Source organism: Sorex araneus, chromosome 1 (assembly GCF_027595985.1).
Source record: "Sorex araneus isolate mSorAra2 chromosome 1, mSorAra2.pri, whole genome shotgun sequence".
Taxonomy (NCBI): domain Eukaryota; kingdom Metazoa; phylum Chordata; class Mammalia; order Eulipotyphla; family Soricidae; genus Sorex; species Sorex araneus.
In genome coordinates, this window is record NC_073302.1 from 27,536,339 (window position 1) to 27,558,238 (window position 21,900).

General features: G+C 42.5%; 1 long non-coding RNA gene across 2 annotated transcripts in view; it reads left to right on the plus strand.

The window, feature by feature from the left end:
* Window positions 1-21,900, plus strand: part of LOC129400830 (uncharacterized) — a 76,822-nt gene that overhangs the window by 12,000 nt on the left and 42,922 nt on the right. For both annotated transcript variants that reach the window (XR_008627925.1, XR_008627924.1), the window contains exons 2-3: window positions 3,080-3,155; window positions 7,837-8,019. This is a non-coding gene — a long non-coding RNA (uncharacterized LOC129400830). The remainder of the gene's footprint in view (window positions 1-3,079; window positions 3,156-7,836; window positions 8,020-21,900) is intronic.

Consider the following 21,900-nt stretch of genomic DNA (forward strand, 5'->3'; position numbering starts at 1 on the left):
TACTCCGGAAGGTTTGACAGCACTTCTGGGAAATTTTAAGTCTCTATGAAGGAGATACAGAAAGAGATGAACTTTCTGATGACCTGATAAATGGAAATTACAGACATTTCCTTATGATCTTGGAGATACAGCTGAAACCCACAGAGAACAGAACTGGTAGACACACACACAAACACACACACACATACATGCACACATACATATGTATATAATCCAGGGATGCTTGTATGTGTGAATATGTGAGTGGCTAACTAGAGCTTCTCTCTCTTGATATACATATGTGTCTGTATATATATATATATACACATGCACATACATACATTTATATACACATATATGTATATGTTACTGTATTTGGCATATTGAATAGGCCACAGAGAGCATGCCAGGCTCTGCCGTGCAGGCAGGATGCTTTCGGTACCTTGCCAAGTTCTCTGAGAGAGGGAGAACTAATAAAGAGTGGCTGCTAAAATCTCAGGGCTAGGACAATGGAGACATTACTAGCGCCTGCTCGAGCAAATCGATGATCGATGGGATTACAGCGATACGGTAATAAGTACAGTGATATGTGTATATATGTATATGTATACATATATATGTGTATATGTATATGTATATCTATATCCAGTCTATTGTTTAATGGCTAGGATGGGAGATGTTTTGCTGCAGTTAAGTGACTGACTCCCAAATCTCTGAAAGCAAAAGAAACTCATTTCTTGTTCCTGGTGTATGGCGACAGTGAGTAACTCTATTTCACAGTCTATACTTCCCAATAGAAAATGATCCAGAACACTTCTAGTCCCTGTCATAAAGGGAAAAACAATGCAGTATATTCACTGACTTAAAAAGATTCTTCCTGAAAGTATTATCACGTCTGCATCCTCCCAGTAATCAAAGCAAGACCTGTCACCACACCTGAGTCCACAGTTCAAGAAAGTATCATCCTTTGTCTGGGCAATCTCTACCTTTGGGTAAGTGGTCCATCAGTTTATAGAGGCACAGCATGGATGGCCAGAGACTGCAGTGATCAAAACCCTCTAAAGTCCATCTTTTATTTTTTTTAAAAGCCTCCTGTTTATTCTGTAGGTCACACAAATACCCTTCTCTGCACTGTGAAGTCGAAACAGTTGGGAATCCTGATTGTCTCACTTCTTGCAAAAATTAAGGTGCTGGAACATATTTAGTTTGAGCCCAAATCCAATCAGCAACACAAAGGCAAGACCATAATTTGCTATTTTAGTCTCTGTACCTGTTGGTGTTCATAAGGGACACTGTGAAAGGTCAACAGAAGCTAGAGTTTGAGTATCCAGGGCCCTGCCCTCAGCCCCACAGGCGCCTGTACCCCTCTTAGGGCTTGACAAGCTTAGCAATGACCCCACACGCTCACTGATAACCAGAGAGAGCTTTGAGTACATTAAAAACCCCAGACTGTATTTTTTCATCTTATTAAGGCTCTGGAGACAAGAACATGACAACATTTTGGCAGCTGGGACTGTAGCCATGTGTGAGGAGAGAGTGATTTGCATGAGCAATGCAAAACCACCTGGTTTATTGCAACTGACTCTGAACAAGTTAAATGAATTAAATTCCCAGTTGGATACCAGAAGTTAAACACACTCGAGCTTGTGCACACACACACACAGACACACGCACAGACACACACACACACACACACCTCCTATGGAATAAAAACAGCTAACAGAATAGCCACCCAACATGCATGATTCTTACTCTTGTTACTGCTTCTCATATTGATTGGCCTTGATTTTCCTAGGGGGGGAGTTAGTATAAATTTTCTTATTATGGGAGCTTTATAGTGGGCATATTCTCCTCAACCACATCCCTTCTTAGGCTACTCCAAGTCCATGTCTACTTTTGGATCCACTTGACTCTTGGCCTAGGTAGATGAAGTAGGTGCAGGGCTCATTCTCATTCACAGGTGTGTCCTGTCAGTGTCTGCTGAGAGCTGCTGCAAACTAACTGTTCCTCTTGAGCCTGGTCTTTAAGTTGTAGTAAGACTTTTCACAAGATGAGGAAACAAATGTCTTGCTTGTCTAACCCATGATATTGGGGGTGAGGGTGGGAGGTGGGGAGGATTACCTTGATACTACCAGCTTTGCTGGCCTTCTGGCTAGACTCATGGGGAAGGGAGCACCATTACATAGGGACTTAGAGGCCATTGCTTGGGACTGATCTTCTGTTCTAACAGCTTTGGGAGCATCATTGGTGGGTTTTGAGTAGCAAAGCAAAAATACTTTCCTTTTATTCTTTAGAAAGTTCTCCTTGGAGATTGTCTCCATGGCTTGGAGGCTGGTCTCTCATTCTGGGTAATTCAGGGAAGGGACCACCAAGTAAAATGTGGTTGGAGGTCATGTGGGGGAAGGGTGATGCGGCCGAATACAGACTAGAGACTGAACACAGTGGCCACTCAACACCTTTATTGCAAACCACAACACCTAATCAGAGAGAGAGAACAAAGGGGAATTCCCTGCCATAGTGGCAGGGTGGGGTGGGGGGAGACGGGACTGGGGAGGGGGGAGGGATGTTGGGTTTACTGGTGATGGAGAATGGGCACTGGTGAAGGGATGTGTTATCGAACTTTGTATGGGGGAAGCATGAGCACAAAGATGTATGGATCTGTAACTGTACCCTCACGATGACTCTCTAATTAAAAATAAACTAATAAAAAAAATTTTAAAAAAAGAAAGTTCTCCTTGGTTATTCTGTGGGTCTGATCTCTTTGAGTCTCAGATTTCTAACTGTCAAACAGGAGTCTGACACAGAGTTTTCCACCCTGCTTGCCTCCAAAGAAGGGTCCCTGCCCCCAGCAAAGCATTCAGCTCCTTAACTGTCTGTGGGTTGTCTCCTGATAAATGTGGGTATTCTCTATGGAATTCACAGTTGGTCATGTCTTCTTAATTTGGGATATTTCCAACTCTACCTAATGCTCTATCTCAGGTCTTATCTACTGAGAGCAAGGCAGGGCAGTGGGGGCCCCCTCATTAGATCAATTCTGTCATGTGTTTGTTGCTTATTTTTTGTTGTTCTGAGGCTGTATTCATCGTGACTCTGTTCTCAGGAATCACTCCTCATGGGGCCCAAGGGACCATACAGGATGCCAGAGATGCAACCCAGGTCAGCTGCATGCATGCAATGTAAGTGCACTATCCACTGCACTATCACTCCAGTCCCTTATAATTTTGTTTGGTGTTTGTTGTAATTCTGTCATGTTAACACAGTTTCACTGCAAATACTCTTTGCGGCTGTCCCTGAAGGTGGGTTGTGTGAAACTATCCTTTGTTATTCTTCAGCTCTCTCCCCTCACTTCTCATTCTTTCACCCTGCAATTGGCAATACTGAAATGGAAAAAGCCTGAGAATCTTAGTATGATTTCTTCTCTAAAATAGTTTGGGGGCAAAAGATGGCATAATAAGGATTCCAGGCATTTCTTTGTAAGAGTTTTCTGTTATAAAACGTGCCTCCCTCTAACACCCACCTCTGCATAGGAGACATTGAGGATTCAAAACTTCATTCCAAAGAGAATCATCCGAGAACGATGCTGCAGATGGTCTGAAGGTCTGAAACCCAAGGGGGAGTATTCAGACAAAGGACCAGCTCTGTTTGGAGGTCTCATCAAAGATCAAACCAGCTTACTTGGCTGGGAAAGATAACTTTCCAACTGGGGTAACAGATAACTGTTTCCAGAAACAGCTTCTTTAGGCAATAAAGTTACAAATGCTGCCCTCAGAGAGAAGGGGGAAATGGTTAAAAAAAAAAGAGAGAGAGAGAGGGAGAGAGAGAAGAATTTAGGTCAGCCAAAATGAGGGCCCCCAAAAAGTCAAGTTCAGAAATAATTTAACAGATAGGGATCCAAAGACTATGTGGTTTGTCTGACAAATGACATTCACTTTGAAAGTGAAAATGAAATCGGAGAAAGCAAAATTGCTGCATAATGGGTCCCGGAGATTGAAGAGAATGATACCAGGGGAGAAAAGAGTTATAAAGCCCTCCTAGTTAAGCACAGAATTGGAACAAATGAATTTTGGTCCATAAAGGGTCAGGTGAAGGTAATGGCTTAATCACAAACAGCTCCGAAAGACTGTTCATTAGCAAAGGATCTCAAGCACTCGACAGGCATGCTTGACCAGGCTCACGCTGCCTTCTCCACACTGCTCATTCTGGGTAGAACTCTTTAACAGAACAAGGCCACTTAGGCTAACAGCTAAGCCAAGGAATGATGGAAAAAGACATTTAGCCTGAATGTCAAGAAGCCGCCAAAGAGATGGGGCATTCAGGGAGGGGGAGAAAGATGATGAGCTTTGAAACTGAACTAGCTTGGAGGGGCTGGCAGCAGCTTACCCTGGCAAATAATGATTCTTGGCCACCTAGCAAAAGGCACATGGACTTCTGCCTAGGGACATCTGGGCTTTATTCCTGGTCTAATGAACACACTCTCTGTGTGATTGTTAATGCAGACACTTCATCTCTGGGAGACTCATTTTATCCACTCCCAGGATACATATCTGTTGACCCCTTTCTACTTTATAGAAACAAACATTTGCACAGCGCTTTCATCATCACTGACTTCTCATTTAACCTTCAAAATAATTCTACATAGTGCATGATTGGCTTCGTTATGTGGACAAGGAACTGAGGCCCAGAAATGGTAACAATTTGCCCAAGGTACATATAGAAATGAAGAAAAAAAAATACAAGACTATAACACAAGTGTCCAATTTCAAATATAGGACCCTTTCTATAATTATAGTCATGTATTAAGCAAGGGACAAAAATATATCTCCTTATTCTAAGAATATGTGTATTATTACAAAAGACCATTGGATTTATGCACCTGATCCTGGTTTGATACCCCCAAAACTGTATTGGACCCTGGAATACCACCAAGATTGTTCCCCGAGCACAGTCATGAGTAAGTCCTGAGCACTGTGTCCCAGAAACCAAAATCAAACCAAAACAACAACAACAAAGCATGGTTTTGAAATAAACAAGTTCAAATTCTACTTTTGTTGTATTCTAGTGGTGCCATTCGATCCAGGAGCCTTAGATCCATGTTGGTGAGAAAAAGATCAAATGGTGACAACCATGAGGTTATTGTGAAGTAAAAATTTATAGAATGTTTGTGTATCACCTAGACATGGCCCAATGAGTGAGTCAGCCTTGGTAACTTCTTCATGGAAAGCTTGATAGGAGAGCAAATGGGAGGGATGACCCTAAAACTAGACGACATTGAGTTCTGACTATTCCATCTGTTACATGAGTGACCATAAGAAAATGATTTGCCTTCTGTAAGCCTGTTTTACCACATGTAAAACTGGGTAAGTAGCAATACAAGTCTCAATACAATTGTTGCGAGAAATAAAGAGAATTAAACCCTTACACGTTTCATATTGTTGGCTGTGAACTTGGAAAACTGCCTAACACACAGTGGCTGCACCAAAGCTCTTCATTATATTACTGTTGTATTGTGGCTACTCATTAATGATCAGGAAGAAGGGTTAGGATTTTATAAAAGTAGATAGTGCCAGGAACCAGTACCCATGATCCAATAGAGTGAACCCAAAGTGAAAGGAATGTGGGGTTACTGGGGCCTGAAGACTGTTTTTCACACAGTTCTCAGACCTAGAATTCGATTTGCATTTTGGCATCATCTAAATCTCTTTTTCTTCACTCCAATATGCTCTACATGGAATCCTGTCTCCTTGCTTTCTGTAGAGGTTGTTTGAAATTCTGTCCATCATCTATGCATTTTCATTTCAACTCAATTCATTAGTTCATTCACCATTTTTTTCCTTTGCTACCTGATCCTTTTATCTCACAAACATTTCGTATGTATCTCCTTGGTGTCAAGCCCTGTTTACTGTGAAGACTGCAATAAATCATACATGTTCGGGCTGCTCCAGAGCCTAATGGGATGGTAGCCCCCGGATATGTATAAAACTCCCAAAATTCATGGGAGGATGAGTTAAGGGTCACTCTAGAGAAACTGTTACATTGGAGAAATCAAAAGGACATAGACCTCATGGTCATTCGGAAGTGGAATCACAAGGGTAGGCACCGTATGGATTTGGTAGTGGATGGATGCACTGGTAAGGTATCAGCACAATCAAAATACCCGTGGGACTTAATGAAGATGTGTTATTTTTCCTTACAAGAGCGGTCCGTGTGTCCAGGCTCTGTGCCTTGCTCTGGCAGCCCTGTTGAAAATGTGGAAATATAGAAGGGAGTTAAAAAGCGCAGGGAATGTATAGAGCAGAGAATCCAGGAGTCACATACCAGCTCCACTTACATTGTCTTCATGGCCTTGATCCAAGGAGCTTCAGTCTTTCCTTGATTGATAGGAGGATCGTATAGCTTTTCTTACCAAATAAATATGAGACCTGGTAAAATAATATATGTGAAAGGAAAATCCTTCTATAAGACACAGTGCTTGCGTTGGAGTTGAAGGCAGGATGTCACTTTTACTGTTGTTCTACCATTTCTCTAGGAGGAGCAGGAAACCATTCACTCCGATCAAGCTGGTGCTCAAGGACCTGGTATTATTTTCTTGTGGGTAGTTGCCACACTGGTTGCACACCAACAGAAGCTCTCAATCACAATGTAAGATTTGGAGATGCAAAGACATATTTTCTCTTCTGTTTTTTCCTCTGTCCCTTTATCCAGTAAGATAGGGAGGAAGCTCTGTGCTTTCTTTCTCAGAAAAGAGAAATCAAGGAGGCTGGAGCAATAGCACAGCAGGTAGGGCGCTTGCCTTGCACGTGACTGACCTGGGTTAGATTCCCAGCATCCCATATGGTCTCCTGAGCACCACCAGGCATAATTCCTTAGTGGAGCCAGGAGTAACTCCTGTGCATGACCCAAAAAGGAAAAAAAAAGAGAGAAAGCAAGAATAACTTGCAAGAGGCTTCCCTTCTGAACATTTGTTTTCCACAGTGTAATCCCACTGAGAAGGTTCAACTGATTCTCAAGGAAGAAGGCAGAAAAGTATCAAGGGAAACCCAAGAGAGACCAAAGCAGGGTCAGTGGAAGTCATGGAGTAAAAGAGAAGTCAGTGAACTCCAAGATAGGAGGAAATATGGACTAGAGGATATGGAGAATTTGACCTAGATTTGTCCTTTCCTAAATCCTTCCTACAACTTAACATCGAGTTGAAGTGTAGTTTTCAAACAGGACAGAATTTGAAAGAACATTCTTTGTGTGTGATGGACAATAGCATGGATCTCCTGTTGGCAAAATGATAGAGATCATTTCTCAATTTCTATTTCTTCCTTTCTTTAAAACTCCCAGACATTCTGGGGCTGGAGCAATAGCACAGCGGGTAGGGCGTTTGCCTTGCACGCGGCCGACCCGGGTTCAAATCCCAGCATCCCATATGGTCCCCTGAGTACTGCCGGGGGTAACTCCTGAGTGCAGAGCCAGGAGTAACCCCTGTGCATTGCCGGGTGTGACCCAAAAAACAAAAAAAAATCCCAGACATTCTTACCTTCCAGTCAAGTTCTTCCTAACATTTTCCCTTCTCTCTTGACTGTAAGTACTTCTTTGTTTAGATTAAAGTTCCTTCACACTTCAGGGTCAACTACTTTTTTGTTTGTTTTTGTTTGTTTGGTTGGTTTTGAACAAAGCTTTTATTTATTTCATCTTTATTTTCTAGTTTCTACATGCTACAGCATTGTTTTTTTTAATCCCAAGCAGTAACTGTTCATAGCAGTTATATAGAGAGCTTTTTCACTTGTTGCTTAAGCTGGAACCTGACTTGCTGAGATGTAGCTTTGGTCATATTTACAGTTTATCCACACTGAGCAAACTCTTTGTTTGTAGGACCTGAAGGCATTAGCCAAAGAATTAGGAGAACTCCAGATTGAAGAAACAAGTCATCCACTGAAGAAGGTGACTGATTACTCCTCCAGTGAGGAGTCAGAAAATAGTGATGAAGAGGAGGAAGATGGAGAGAGTAAAAACCCATGATGGGACAGTAGCTGTCAGTGACATACCCAGACTCATGTAAGTGGGCTGATTTTTAAAGTATAGGATATTGGATCGGAGTGATAGTACAGTTGGGTAGGGCATTTGCCTTGCATGCAGCCCACCTGAGTTTGATCCCCAACATCTCATATGATCCACTGAGACCTGCCAGGAGAATTCCTGAGTGCAGAGCCGGGAGTAACCCCTGAGCATCACCAGGTTTGAGGGTCAGCTACTTTAGAGCCATAATTTACAGCTGCTTTATTCCTATCTCTCTGTTCCATTCAATTTCATAGTGGACCCAGTCTCACCTCCATCAATCTCAGTAAGAGAAGGAAAAACACTAGGCCAGAACTGTGGCCTTGTCATTCATACATCTGAGCCTCAGCAAGATGGACAGTGGGCCCACTAAGTGAGATGGAGAATTCAGAGCACAGCAAAAAGAAAGGGGGAAAAGCTACATGGAATCTTGAGCACATTCCATTCCTCAGACGTATTCATGAGAACACTTTCACATAAACTTAAATACACAGACTTAAAGCACAAGGGAGGAGTTTGGGCTGGAGATGGGAGGTTGGGCTGGAGATGGGGATTTGGGAGTCATAACGTTGACCCAGATACAGCATCATGTAAACGGGTACCATCACTCAAGATGTAGAAGAAAAGGGGATCCAGTACAAATTCTCTAGGAAAATCTGAATTTAAGAGTGAGTAGGGACTGGAGATGTAACTCTGTAGAAGAAAGCATGTTTCCCATATATACGGCCTGTCTCTGATCACAGGCAAAACACACACAAGTGCACGCGCGCACACACACACACACACACACACACACACACACACAGATTAGCTCTTTCCCTTCCTTTTTTGCTATGCTCTGAATTATCCATCCCACTTAGTGGTCCCACTGTCCATCTTGCTAAGGTTCAGATGTGTGGATGATAAGGCCACAGTAGTTCTGGTTTAGTGTTTTCCCTTCTCTTACTGAGATTGATGGAGGGAAGACTGGGTCCACCATGGAATTGAGTATAACAGAGAGCTAGGGGTAAATCAGCTGTAAAGTTTGGCTCTGAAGTAGCTGGTCCTCACCAGAGTCAACCAAGATTAGGAATCCAAGAAAAGCCAAAATTAGGGATGTAATTAAAGGGAGGAGAAAGTCTCTAAGGCAGAGAAGAGAATTCTTTGTAACCCTAAACTTGTCAGATCGTTCAGATTAGTCAAATGATATTTAGAAAAACAAATGGGAGGTAAACATTAATGATGATGGATGAAAAAGATGTGTTAGTACACTTTTTCCCACACCATTTCCAAACAAATGAAGATAAGGTGCAAGAATGAATGTAAAGGAATTCATTTTATTTTTCTCTCCAGAAAGTAATTTGTTATTTAAAAAAAAAGTTTAAAAAATTTTAGGAACTGTAGTTTATAATACATGTGTGGGTATCAGGCATAACACAATCGCTCATCACGACATCTGACATCCCCAGAGTGTCCACTTACCTACACTATTGTTCCAGTGTCTCTCCTCATGCTAATCCCCCATTGCCATATGCACACACACATCCTTTCTCTATGATAAGATTCTTACTGAAGATCAGTTATTGGTTTCTGCTGCCTTTGAGCATCTGCTGTACCCCTAGTTTTTTTTAAATCCCTATATATGAGCAAGATTATTCTGTGTCTGTCCCTCTCTCTCACCACTCTAATATGGTACAGGAAAGTTCTTGCCATAGCAATTATGAATGAAAGAGATATTAAGGGCATTCAGATGAGAAAAGAGAAGATGTCAAACTCACTTTTTGCAGATGACATGTTACTATACTTAGGAAACCCTAAAGACTCTGCAGAGAAGCTCCTGGAATAATTAGACTTGTACAGCAAAGTGGCAGACTACAACATTAACATGCAGAAGTCTATGATTTTTTTCTATATGCAAATAATGAAATGGAAGAGAGGAAATTAAAAAAATTTTATTCATAATTATGCCTCAGAAAATAAAGTATCTGGGAATCAGCTTAACAAAGGAAGTGAAAAACTTGTACAAAGAAAACCATAAATCACTACTAAAAGAAATGAAAGAGGGGGCCAGACTGATAGTTCAAAGGTAAGGTGCTTGCAACCTACCTATGCTTGATCCCTGGCACCACATCTGAGCCCTCTAGGAATGGTCCCTAAATTCGGAGGTAGGAGTAAGCGTGCCCTATTTGACACAGTCAGGTGTGGCTTGAAAACAAACAAAAAATGAGAACATGAGTAAATCGAAACACATCCCCTGTTTAATGATTGGAAAGAATAATATTGTGTCACATTTTTTTAACTGAATCACTGTATGATACACAATTTCAAACTTGTACATGATTAGCTTTAAGTCATACAATATTCCAACACCTTCACCAATGTACATTTCTCACCACCCTAGCTTCCCTCCCACCACATCCTCGCCTCTGTGAAAGACAGTTTCCCTCTGTCTCTGTCTCTTTCTCTGTCTCTCTGTCTCCCTCCACCCCACCCTTTCTTTTAGTCATTGTTGTTTGCAATACATGTACTAAAAGATTTTCATGTATATCACTCTACCTCCTTTCAGCACTCAGAATTGTTGTTCAGAGTGATTATTTCCAACTATCATTGTCATAGTGGTCCCTTCTCTGTCCTAACTGCCCTTTCTCCTCCATCCCAACTTGTGGCAAACTTCCAACCATAAACCAGTCCTCCTCATCCTTATTGCTAATGTCCTCATATCTACTGTCTCATAGTATGTTTCTTTTATATCCTGCAAATGAGTGTGGTCATTCTATGTCTGTCTCTTTCCCTCTAACTTATTTCACTCAGCATAATACGCTCTATGTATAAGCGAGTTTCATGACTTCACTTTTTCTAGTGGCTGCAAAATATTCTATTGTGTATATGTACCATAGTTTCTTTATCCAGTCATCTGTTCTTGAGCACTTAGATTGTTTCCAGATTCTGGCTATTGTGAATAATGCTGCAATGAACATAGGAGTGCAGGTTGCTTATCTGCACTGTGTTTTTGGGACCGTAGGGTATATTGCCAGGAGCAGTACTGCTGAGTCATATGAAAGCCCAATTTATAGTTTTTTGAGAAATACCATTTTCCAAAAAGGCTGAACCACTCAGTATTCCCTCCAGCAATTAATGGGAGTCACTTTCTCCCTGCATCTGCACCAGCACTGGTTGTTCTTGTTCTTTTTGATGTGTGCCAGTCTCTGGTATCTCATTGTTGTTTTGATTTGCATCTCCCTGAAGAATAGCTATGTAGAGCATTTTTTCCTGTGCCTTTTGGCCATTTTTATTTCTTCTTTTTGGTTTATTTCTTCTTCCCACTTTATTAAGGTGTTGGATGATTTTTTTTCTGTAAAGTTCTACCAGAGCCTTGTATATCTTTGATATTAATCCCTTATCAGGTGAGTGATAGATAAATAATTTTTCCCAATTCATGGACTGTCTTTGTATCCTGGTCATCATTTCCTTTGAGGTACAAAATATTCTTAGTTTAATGTAGTCATGTTGTTTATATTTGCTTTTACTTGGTTGGTCAGTGGCATTTCATCCTTGAAGATGTTTTTAGATTCAATATCATAGACAGTTCTGCCTGTTTTTCTCTATGTCCATGATATTTTTTAAAGACAAAGATCAAATATTCTTATTATTCCATTAGTATGAAATAATAAGCCCCCTGAATGCCCAGAGAAATCCTAAGAAAAGAAAGTATGGATGCTTCTTTTCCCCCAAGTTCAAACTATACTATAAATCTGTAATTATCAAAACAGTATCATACTGGAATAAAGACAGACTCCCAGACCAATGGAATAGGATTGTTTAGAGACAGATCTTCAGGTATATGAATAGTTAATATTCCATAAAGGAGCAAAAAGTATGAAGTGGAGAAAGGAAAACCCTTTCAACAAATGGTGCTGAGATAACATGCAAAAATATGAATTCAGACACCATTCTAATATCAAGAACAAAAATCAAATCAAAATGGATTAAGAACCTTGATATCAGACCAGAATCCATTATTATATTGAGGGATTCACTTTATTTTTTTCCTCTCTAGTTTCACAGGGATTGTTTTTTATCTTTTATTCCATTTAAATTTTTAATTGAATCACAGTGAAATATACAGTTACACAGTTGTTCATGATTGGGTTTCAGTTATACAGTGTTCAACACCCATGCCTTCACCAGTGTACATTTTCCATCACCAATGTTCCCAGTTCTCCATCCCACCCCCACCTTGCCTGCTTCTGTGGCAGACTCTTTTTTTTAAATTTTATTCATTTTTTATTGAATCACCGTGTGGTGCACTTACAAAGCTTTCATGACTGAGTTTCAGTCATACTATGATCGAACACCCATCCTCCGCCAGTGAGCATTTTCCACCACCAGTGTGCCCAGTATCCCTCCCACCACCCCTAGACCCTCCAACCTCTGCCTTTGTGGCAGGTACCTTCCTTCTTACTCTCTCTCCACTTTTGGGTGTCATGGTTTGCAGTACAGATACTGAGAGGCCATCATGTTTAGTCCTTAGTCTACTTTCAGCACATATCTCCCATCCTGAGTGATCCCTCCAACCGTCATTGACTTAGTTGTCCCTTCTCTATCCCAACTCATTTTCCCCCAGCACATGAGGCAGGCTTCCAAACCACAGAGAGATCCTCCTGGCCCTTATCTCTATTGTCCTTAGGTGTTAGTCTGATATTATGTTATTTTATATTCCACAAATGAGTGCAGTCATTCTATGTTTGTCCCTCTCTTTCTGACTCATTTCACTTAGCATGATGCTCTCCATGTCTATCCACTTATAAGAAAATTTCATGACTGTGTAAGACTCTTTACTTCTCTTTATCTCTGTGTCTCTTTCTCTTTTTCTTCTCTCCCTCTTTCTCATTCCTTTTGGGCATTAAGTTTTGCAATCCAGATACTGAAAGTTATCATGTACATAAGGCATTCGCTTTAAATGAAGTTTTCTCTCCTAAAGGACCATAAGGGCAATAATAGATGAGGCTCCAGCTAATCTTGGATGTGGCTGTAATTGTATGTATGGTGACCCTTGCTATGTGAAACAAGAGATAATTGAAGTAGTGGGCGAACAGAAATAATACAGGCCACAAGAAGAGGCATGATGGTGTGGGTTATTTGTGAAGAATGGGAAATGGGGGGAAAAAGATTGAATTTACAAAGGTCATTTTTTGTTAAAGACAAGGTTTTAGAGAAACTTATTGATGGGCTGTAAGTGTCATCTCTGGATTGTAAGAGAAAGCTATGGAAATAGGTGAGTGGGAGTCTGGAAGACGAGACGCTGGGAGATTTCCTCAACAGATCTTGAGGGCATCTGAAATGGAGAGCAAGACTATGAGCAAATGCCAGCACTTAGCAGCATTGGAGTAAGTATATACTTCATGCCAGGCATGGCACATCAGGACCCTAGTAAATGCAGATGATTAATATTTATAATCTAAGGAGAAAAGAGCGTTGCCCTTGGTTGTCTTGGGAATGGAGGTCCCTAGAAATGGTTGTGTGGGGTTAGGAGAATCCTAACTCCCTATTATAGTTGTAGGCCATGTGCCTTGAGGCCATGGTGAGAAGGTTTATGGGCAGATGAGCAGTCTCCCTTGGAGAAGTTTGCTGAGAAGCAGAATCATTAGGGACACACCATGTGCCTAGCCATGTGTTAACTGCTTGAATAACAACAGTGTTTGGCCCTGTGCTGAGGGTCCCTGGAACCTTTTTGAATGCCCATCTGTGCCGCCAGACCTTGATGGGTTTACTGTTTCTCTGTGCTCTGTTGGCTAAGCCCTGCTCACACAGGGATAATGAAGGTCTCATTTGCCTCCAACAATATGGCGCCTTTCTGCATAATTTACATGTTTTCTTCAAGGCTCAGACACTAAGTAATGAGGGAACAAATTCTGGTACAGGGTCTTGCTACTGATACATGGAAACCCAGACTGTGCTGCTACTCTTCTGTGGAATCTTCCAGCTCAAGTGTGCAGTCTGGAAAGTTGTCTCTCTTTCCTGGGCTTGGCAGGCACCCATGAATGAGAACTTGGACTTCTCAGGAATGACTGGCTGCATCTAAGTGTTTAGCCCTATGTCTCTGTCACCTCTTGAAATTCAGCTCAAGTCAGTGTATTTATAAATACTTCTCTAAGACTGGGTTTTCTTTGCAATTTGTAAAAGCATTAATGACCCCTTATTGAGCGCTTCTCTGCATCAGCCATGGTTCTAGGATTTATATAAACTTTAAAAAAAATTTATTATGCACTGCAAACAGTGATATAGGCTTAGAGGAGAAAACTGAGTCTTTTGTCCTCTAAGGAGAAACTGAGTCACTGTAATCTTTTCTTAGAGAAGATAACTGAGACTGAGGCGAAATCAGCTGTCCATGGACACAGCTCCTGATGGGGACAGGATCACACCCAAAGCCACACCTCTTCCTTAGCGCTTACATTTCCCTATTATTTAGATCCGTGTATTTTCAGTGTTTCAGCTCTTACCTATTTGTCAGTCTTTCACTGAGTATCAAATCTATGCTAATTTAGAATTAGCAAATCTAGACCTAATAGAGGGGACCTCAAGGGGTTTAGGATTTCTACAGAGAAAAATAACGCAAAGAATACAGGTTTCTGAAGCAGAGACCTAGGCAGCAGACTCAGATTACAAAGAATTGTGTTGGTATTGGGCTGGAGCGATAGCACAGCAGGTAGGGCATTTGCCTTGCACACGTCTGACCCAAGTTCGATTCTTTTGCCCCTCTCGGAGACCCAACAAGCCACTGATGGAGAGTATCTCGCCCGCACGGCAGAGCCTGGCAAGCTACCCATGGTGTATTCCATATGCCAAAAACAGTAACAAGTCTCACAGTGGAGACATTACTGGTGCCCACTCGAGCAAATCGATGAGCAAAAGGATGACAGTGATACAGTGATACAGTGTTGGTATTGGTCAGTGTGTGGTCTGGATTCCACAGGTAAACGGGAGACAGTTGTAGATTTCAAGTAGTGGAGTGAACTTTACACAAACAAATATTCACCCCTCGCCTCCTCGCCTCCTTTGTGTCAGATATTCAAGATTCTGATAATGTGGGGGAGTAGAGACCACCTATTCCCCTCATTATGTGGGGATAATATGGGGAATAGAGACTAGCAATGGTCTAGAATTTAAGGACCACCCCCCAGAGAGAGTTTCCTTGAAATGTACCCTAAGGTGTCGTCTACATCAGACCTTGGAGCATGCTTTGGGGGAGTGAATATTAAGTACTTTGAACATCCACCCTTAAAGGCTGGTAAATAATGAACGGAAAAGGAGTAACTGAGTTACAATTAACCACCTATACAAGGCAATGATGGAAGAAGAGACTGTAAGAACATTCAGTAGTATCATGAGTATTCATGTTGGTAAAGATGAAAACCTCCTTACTTCCATATCTTTTTACCTTCACTCTCTGCTGAATTCAACAGATATTCCTAACAGTATTTGGCAAGTCTTCTCAAGTGCATGGTGTGATTATACTAACTCCATTTTTTTTTCTTGTTGACTAGACAACAACCTGGTGTTTTAGACTCGGGAATTCTTGGTGCGGGGAATTTCTACACAACAAGCTCATCTTTGGTCACTAAGACCCCTGGGATCCAAGGTCCTGCTTGGATAGGAATAGGATGGTAGAGTCGCAGCTATGCTTTTCTAAAATGTAGAATCTAAGATTGGGAATTCTCCAGATGTCCAATCTTTTGTTTCTATCAGTCCAAGTTCCAGTTTGTTGTTTTTCAAGGACTCCAATCAGTCTTGTCCTAAATAAAGGACAACTTGTCATTCTTGGCTACTTCTGAGAGCATGCTTTCAACCTCAGTCATTTCAGTGAATTAGACACGTTATTATTAGGTGGCGGGGATTAAATGGCTTAAGAGTAAAAACTACATTCAGTGTTAGAGGTGGAAAAATGCTGTTGGACCAGCACGGAAGACAACTCTCAAGGAGTGTGAAATGTAGTCCAAACAAAAATCCCTCTGCAAAGGCAGAGTATGTGCTGCTATCTACTGACCTGAGTTCATGAGGGGCTGTGGGAGGATGCCCACCCACATGCGGGCACCAAATGCAGGGGATTGGACTTTGCTTAGGAAAGGAGACGTCATCTTTGTGTTTGGGAGTCCACTAGGTGATAAAAGGTATCACAGAGCAGTAAAAAGGCTTGGGTCTAGGAGAGACTTGGTTCAAGTCCTGATTTCCTATCATCCTATACCTTGCTTCTCTGATCTTGATTTTTTTTCTCCACTTCAAAATAATGAGATGATCCCTCTTGTTGCCCCCAGCTCATATACTTTTAATTCAATGGATGCCCAAGACAAAAGAAAACATCACCCATCTGGCTCTCATCTTCCAGAGGATGAACTGGGGAGCTGTGGTTCTTCAGGGACAGATGGCAGGCAGGGATCTGTTTCCATAGTTGGTTTCCATAGTTAGAGGTAAAAGGAGGCAGGCAAGAAAATAATGATGCTGAGCCACCCGCCTCAGCCAGGAGAGCTCCCCAACCAGACTCCCTCACTCGCTGTTCCATCCGTGTGGTTTGTCATGGGACCCCTCAGCACCTGCTGCCTAAACCACCCTCCTCCATCCGATTCATTGTTTCCAGAATTATTCCCCAGAGGAGTCTACCTGTTTGAGGATTATGTGCTTTGATGATGTTTTCAACTGTTGCTCTCACAGCTACCAGAACTAGAGGTGCTCATTGAAGCCAACCAAACAGGCAGCACTTCAAAAGAAATGTGACCACATGTGAGATATTTAACACTGAAAATCCCCTCTCTGAGCCCAGCGTCTGTCTTTTCACTGGACTCCAAGTCTACAGTGTGGAGTGGCAAAAGGAGCAGAAGCTTTGGAGCAGGGTAGCGATATGGGGCCCCAGGCAGGGACTTACCTCCCTCCTCCCAGATCCTGTTTACACACTAATATGGCAAAGGTAATAGCCGTGCCTGGAGAGCAGATGAGAGACTCACACATCTACCCCTCAAAGCACCAGAGGGCTTAGAGGGAAGGGTTCCTTCTTTTCATTCTTGTAGCAACTGAGCTGTGTCCCCAATATCCATTCCAAATGACAAGTTCCTTCTGATGATTTCTACCCACTGCTGTGCTTGTGGTGTAGACACAGGCAAGTGACTAAATGCTGACTGAAGAGCTGGACAGGAAGTCTCCTGGGGGACTAGGGGAGGGAAGAGTTTTTGTTTTTGTTCTCCTATTTAGAGATGAGAAAGAGAGTCCCTGGTTTTCTCTAAACAAAGTATGCTCTGTAATTCCTATAGCCATGTAGGTACTGGCCAGAGGTTGACACAATATCCAGAGAAGAAAGCCCAGATACTATAAGATAAGCATGAGCTTTCTTCTGTGATAGTTTTCCTATAGATTCTTTATAATGTGGGTCAAATCATATACTTCATTGTTACTTAAACGAATCAGATTTAGGTACTATGCTTCATGAAATGTTTCTTTTGAAGCCAAGGCATTTCCATGGATAAAACTCATGATGGGTTCCTTCTTTTAATCATCAATCTTCATGTTCTCATGGTCTTTTCCAGTTTCCTCCTCTATTTCCCTTGTTTTATAGCCCAATTGGGCTCTTTGTTGAACCAGACATTCCATTAGCAGGATGCTTTCTGGCCAATCTTTATGCATTGACATTTGGCCATTTCCACCTAAACAAGTCCCAGTGTTGTTCTCTGTTCCCAATCTTCAGGGATGCAGAGTAGTGTTAGAAAAATATATAAACTTACGTCCAATGGTTCTATATAAACCCTGCTTTTCCCTTCCTGGGACTTCACTTCTGCTCCAGTCAATCTAGATTTCTTTCGATTTCCACCTCCAGGCAATTATACATGCTGTTCCTGCTAACTGATAAGCATGCCTTTTACTCTTTCTCCCCCAGAACAATCTTCCCCATCCTTCCTTCCAACCGAGAGAGGTAAATGCCACTTTCTCAGCTCTCCAATAAAATACCATCCCTCTTTAAACCCAGATCAATCTCCTATCCACATGTCTGTCCATTTTTTCACATTCCCTCGAGCACCCTGGTCTCCTCAGATACACTTTATAAAACATAAAGAGCTACATAGAAATAAATTAAGAAAGAAGCAAGAGATAAAGACCAAAGGTACAGATTTTTAGATCTGTCAAGCTCCAAGCTATTAAGAAAATGCTATTTAACAGCTAAGGAAAATGAGGGAAATTATTATGTTCTGTGCTGCAATATTTATTTGAAGCTAGAACTAACAATTCTGAGAGGCTGGAGAGATAATATAGTGGGTAGATGCTTGTCTTGCTCTCAGCCAACCCAGGTTCAATCCCCAGCAACCTCAGAGCACCATCAGGAGTAATTCCTGAGTGCAGAGCCAGAAGCTACCCAGGAGCCTTGCTGGGTGCAGGCCAAAAACAAAACAAAAGAATAATTTTTCCTTAAGGCAACTGGGAAGTTGATATAAGATATTTATATAAAATGATGTTACTGTCATCCCGTTGCTCATTGATTTGTTCGAGCGGGCACCAGTAATGTCTCTCATTGAGAGACTTATTGTTACTGTTTTTGGCATATCCAATACGCACAGGTAGCTTGCCAGGCTCTGCCATGTGGGCTCCATACTCTCAGTAGCTTGCCGGGCTCTCTGAGAGGGACAGAGGAATCGAACATGGGTTGGCCGAGTGAGAGGCGAAAGCCCAACCACTGTGCTATCGCTCCAGCCCTATAAAAATGCAAGACACGTAGTAGCCCCCATATTACTTTTTAAGTAGGGGTTGGGCCTGGAACATGAGGAGCACTGGGGTGGACTTGCAGTCGTGGACATCAATATTAGAACCTATGAGCATATTATGCACTTGGGTAACCTGTAGACCCCCAACATTGCTATATAGCTCTGTATTTTCATCATAAATGGGAGTGCATCTTTTTTTTGTTATTCAAATGTGTGTTTGTATGCAAGTTTCATTAATGGCAAACTACCTGTGCGTATTGGATATGCCAAAAACAGTAACAATGAGTCTCTCAATGAGAGACGTTACTGGTGCCCACTCAAACAAATCGATGAGCAATGGGATTTGTAATATCATGTAATATATTATTAAATTCACTGTATCACTGTCGTCTCATTGTTCATCGATTTGCTTGAGTGGGCACCAGTAACATCTCCATTGTGAGACTTGTTGTTATGTTTTTGGCACATCGAATAAGCCACGGATAGCTTGCCAGGCTCTGCCGTGCGGGCGGGATACTCGTGGTAGCTTTCCAGGCTCTCCGAGAGGGGCAGAGGAATCAAACTCGGGTCAGCCGCATGCAAGGCAAACGCACTACCCGCTGTGCTATCACTCCAGCCCATTATTATTGTTATTAATATTAATAACCTTGACTATATTAGTAATTAATGATCAATAATATTGACAAATGAAATAAAAATATTAATAAATTATTATTATTAAAGAAAGTAACTTCAGTTTTGCAACAATTAAATAAAAGCCAAATGCTTCTTTTTCACTCTTCATTAGTAGGTTATATAAGATCAGTGTCCCAACCACACTTTGTGCCAGTAAATGCTGTGCTTTGTGGAGTGAGGTCTTGAACAACTGGACATGGAGCTAGTCTTTTATGCTCAGATTCCGCATCACAATCCCTCGAACAACTAAAAACCCTTCACAGCCAACAAGTGCTTCTGCCTGGTTGATTGCCTCTCACTCAAATGTTTCTACCTCCAATCACAGTTCAAAGCAGAGGAGATTATGACATCTGGGAGGAGGGGTGGGCCACACCTAGTGGTGCTACTTGGGGGATATGCCTAGCTCTGTGCTCAAAGGTTGTTTTTGACAGTGCTTGTAGAACCATACCTTGCTGGGGATCAAACCAGGTAGGATGTATTGGAGGTAATAGCCTGTGTGATCTCTCCAACACATAAGAATATGGCTTCTCCCCGCCTTAGGACACACCTGATGGTGCTTGGGGCTTACCTGGTTCTGCACTTAGGGAATCTCTCCAGGCATTGCTCGGGGAACCCTGTAGGGATCGAACCCTTGTATTCGCTCTCTAGCTAAGAACATAGCATTTTAAGGGTCCTTCTTGGCACTGTTCTTCAAGTATTTTCAAATTTAAGGACATAATGAGTTGGGGAGGGGGTTCTTTTTGGGCACATCCCTAGACTCACCCTTACAAATTCTGCTTGGTAGATACTCATGTGAGCCTGCCTTTCTACCAAGCATCCTGGATGCTCATGATTTTGTTGAGAAGCCCTGAAGGCTGGGTTTTGAGCCATGGTAGAGAGCTGGTTCTTACAGGCCTCAATAAATGGTGACATCCCAAACAGGCACAGCATAACCCATCCTGTTAATTGAATCTCAACAGGTGGGCCTTAGAGGGCAGCAAGTAATAAGGGAACCTGGGACCTCCTGCCGGTGAGAGAATTCCAAATCTCTCTAGATCTATTCTGGGGATCATAATATCTTGGGGACTACCTACGAAGACTCACTTGTGAGTTTGACAAGGAAAAGGGTGACCAACCATTAAGATCTGAAGCCCCCAATATCATGGGCCGTGGAAACTTGACAATTCTGCATTTCCCATAATTTTTTATTTGAGTGGATGGGAGAGAGTTGGGGAGGTAAGGTGTCTCTACCTTGCACACTCGCCATCTTGGTTCAACTCCTGACATCACATATGGAGTGATCGCTGAGCTCAAAGCCAGGAGTAAGCCTTGAACACTGCTGGCTTTTACCCAAATCCCCCTTGTCCCACCACCACACATACTAATTTATTTGATCATCTCCTTTTTAATCTCCCACATTATTTTGTGTAGTGCTTGCTAGAAATTTCAGCCTGACTGAGGGAACCGTCTTGGGTGATGCCAGTTACGAGAAAGAGAAATGGAATAATGACCTCCATTCAGTGCCTTGAAAAGCCAGGCATTGAGACATATTCTAGCTAACTTTCACAAGCACATGATAAGGTGGGTGTCAGATGTTGATGTTTTTTGCACCTGAAGCTTCAGAGATGTTGAGCAATTTGCCTAAGACCACACAGCAAAAAAAAAAAAAAGAAAGAAAGAAAGAAAGGAGGAGAACCTCACAGGTCCAGTGTGCCCTCACTGCTGGAGGTTCTCTTGGTGCTCCTGTGTGCTACACACGGAAGGATAAAATCCTTTCCATCCAGGAAAACGCCTCCTCGAACACACCATTCCAGCCGTTACAGGCACCTGGTAGAGAAATGCTTTCAGGAGCTGGAGGAAACCCAGGAAGATTGCTCAGTTCTTGTGTGTGCTGCTTCCCAGCTGGGGATGACAGTTAATCTTGAAAATCAATTCAGTGCCTGCTCTCTCCGCAGACGCTCCCCAGGGCAGGCCACGGCTCCTCTCACTGCTGTTAAACAGCCCCGAAAGTGGTTGCCAGCGTGAGGAGGTCAGGGGTAACGGTGTGCTGGGCTTGGGGTCACCCGCAGAGCATTTGCTATGGGGCTCATAGGTGGCACCTTCAGCCTCGCGGGCATACAGGGGAATGAACGGACAAGAAGTGATTCTGGCCCCTTGCCTGAGAGGGAGCAGAATCAGCTCACGTAGCAGCCTTGCTTTCCAGCAGCTCGCACGGGAGCCCCTTTGGCGTTGTGGCAAGACTGTCCTCTGGATGCTTTCAGGCTGGTGGCTCTCTGCCTCCTGAGACCTCGCCCGCAGTGGACAAGCCGTACTCGGAGGTGATAACCTGGCAGAGACCCAGGGTCTCTGTGGTAGCACCCCACCACATTTGCATCTTTTCAAGTTGCCACTGTGCCACGCTGCTTCGTGTCCCGTGGCCTATGGCAGATGTTGCCAGAAACTCCTAGATTCTGAGGAGCAAGCCAAAGGAACCAACTGCTTTCTGAAAGGACCCACTTTGCTTTGTTAA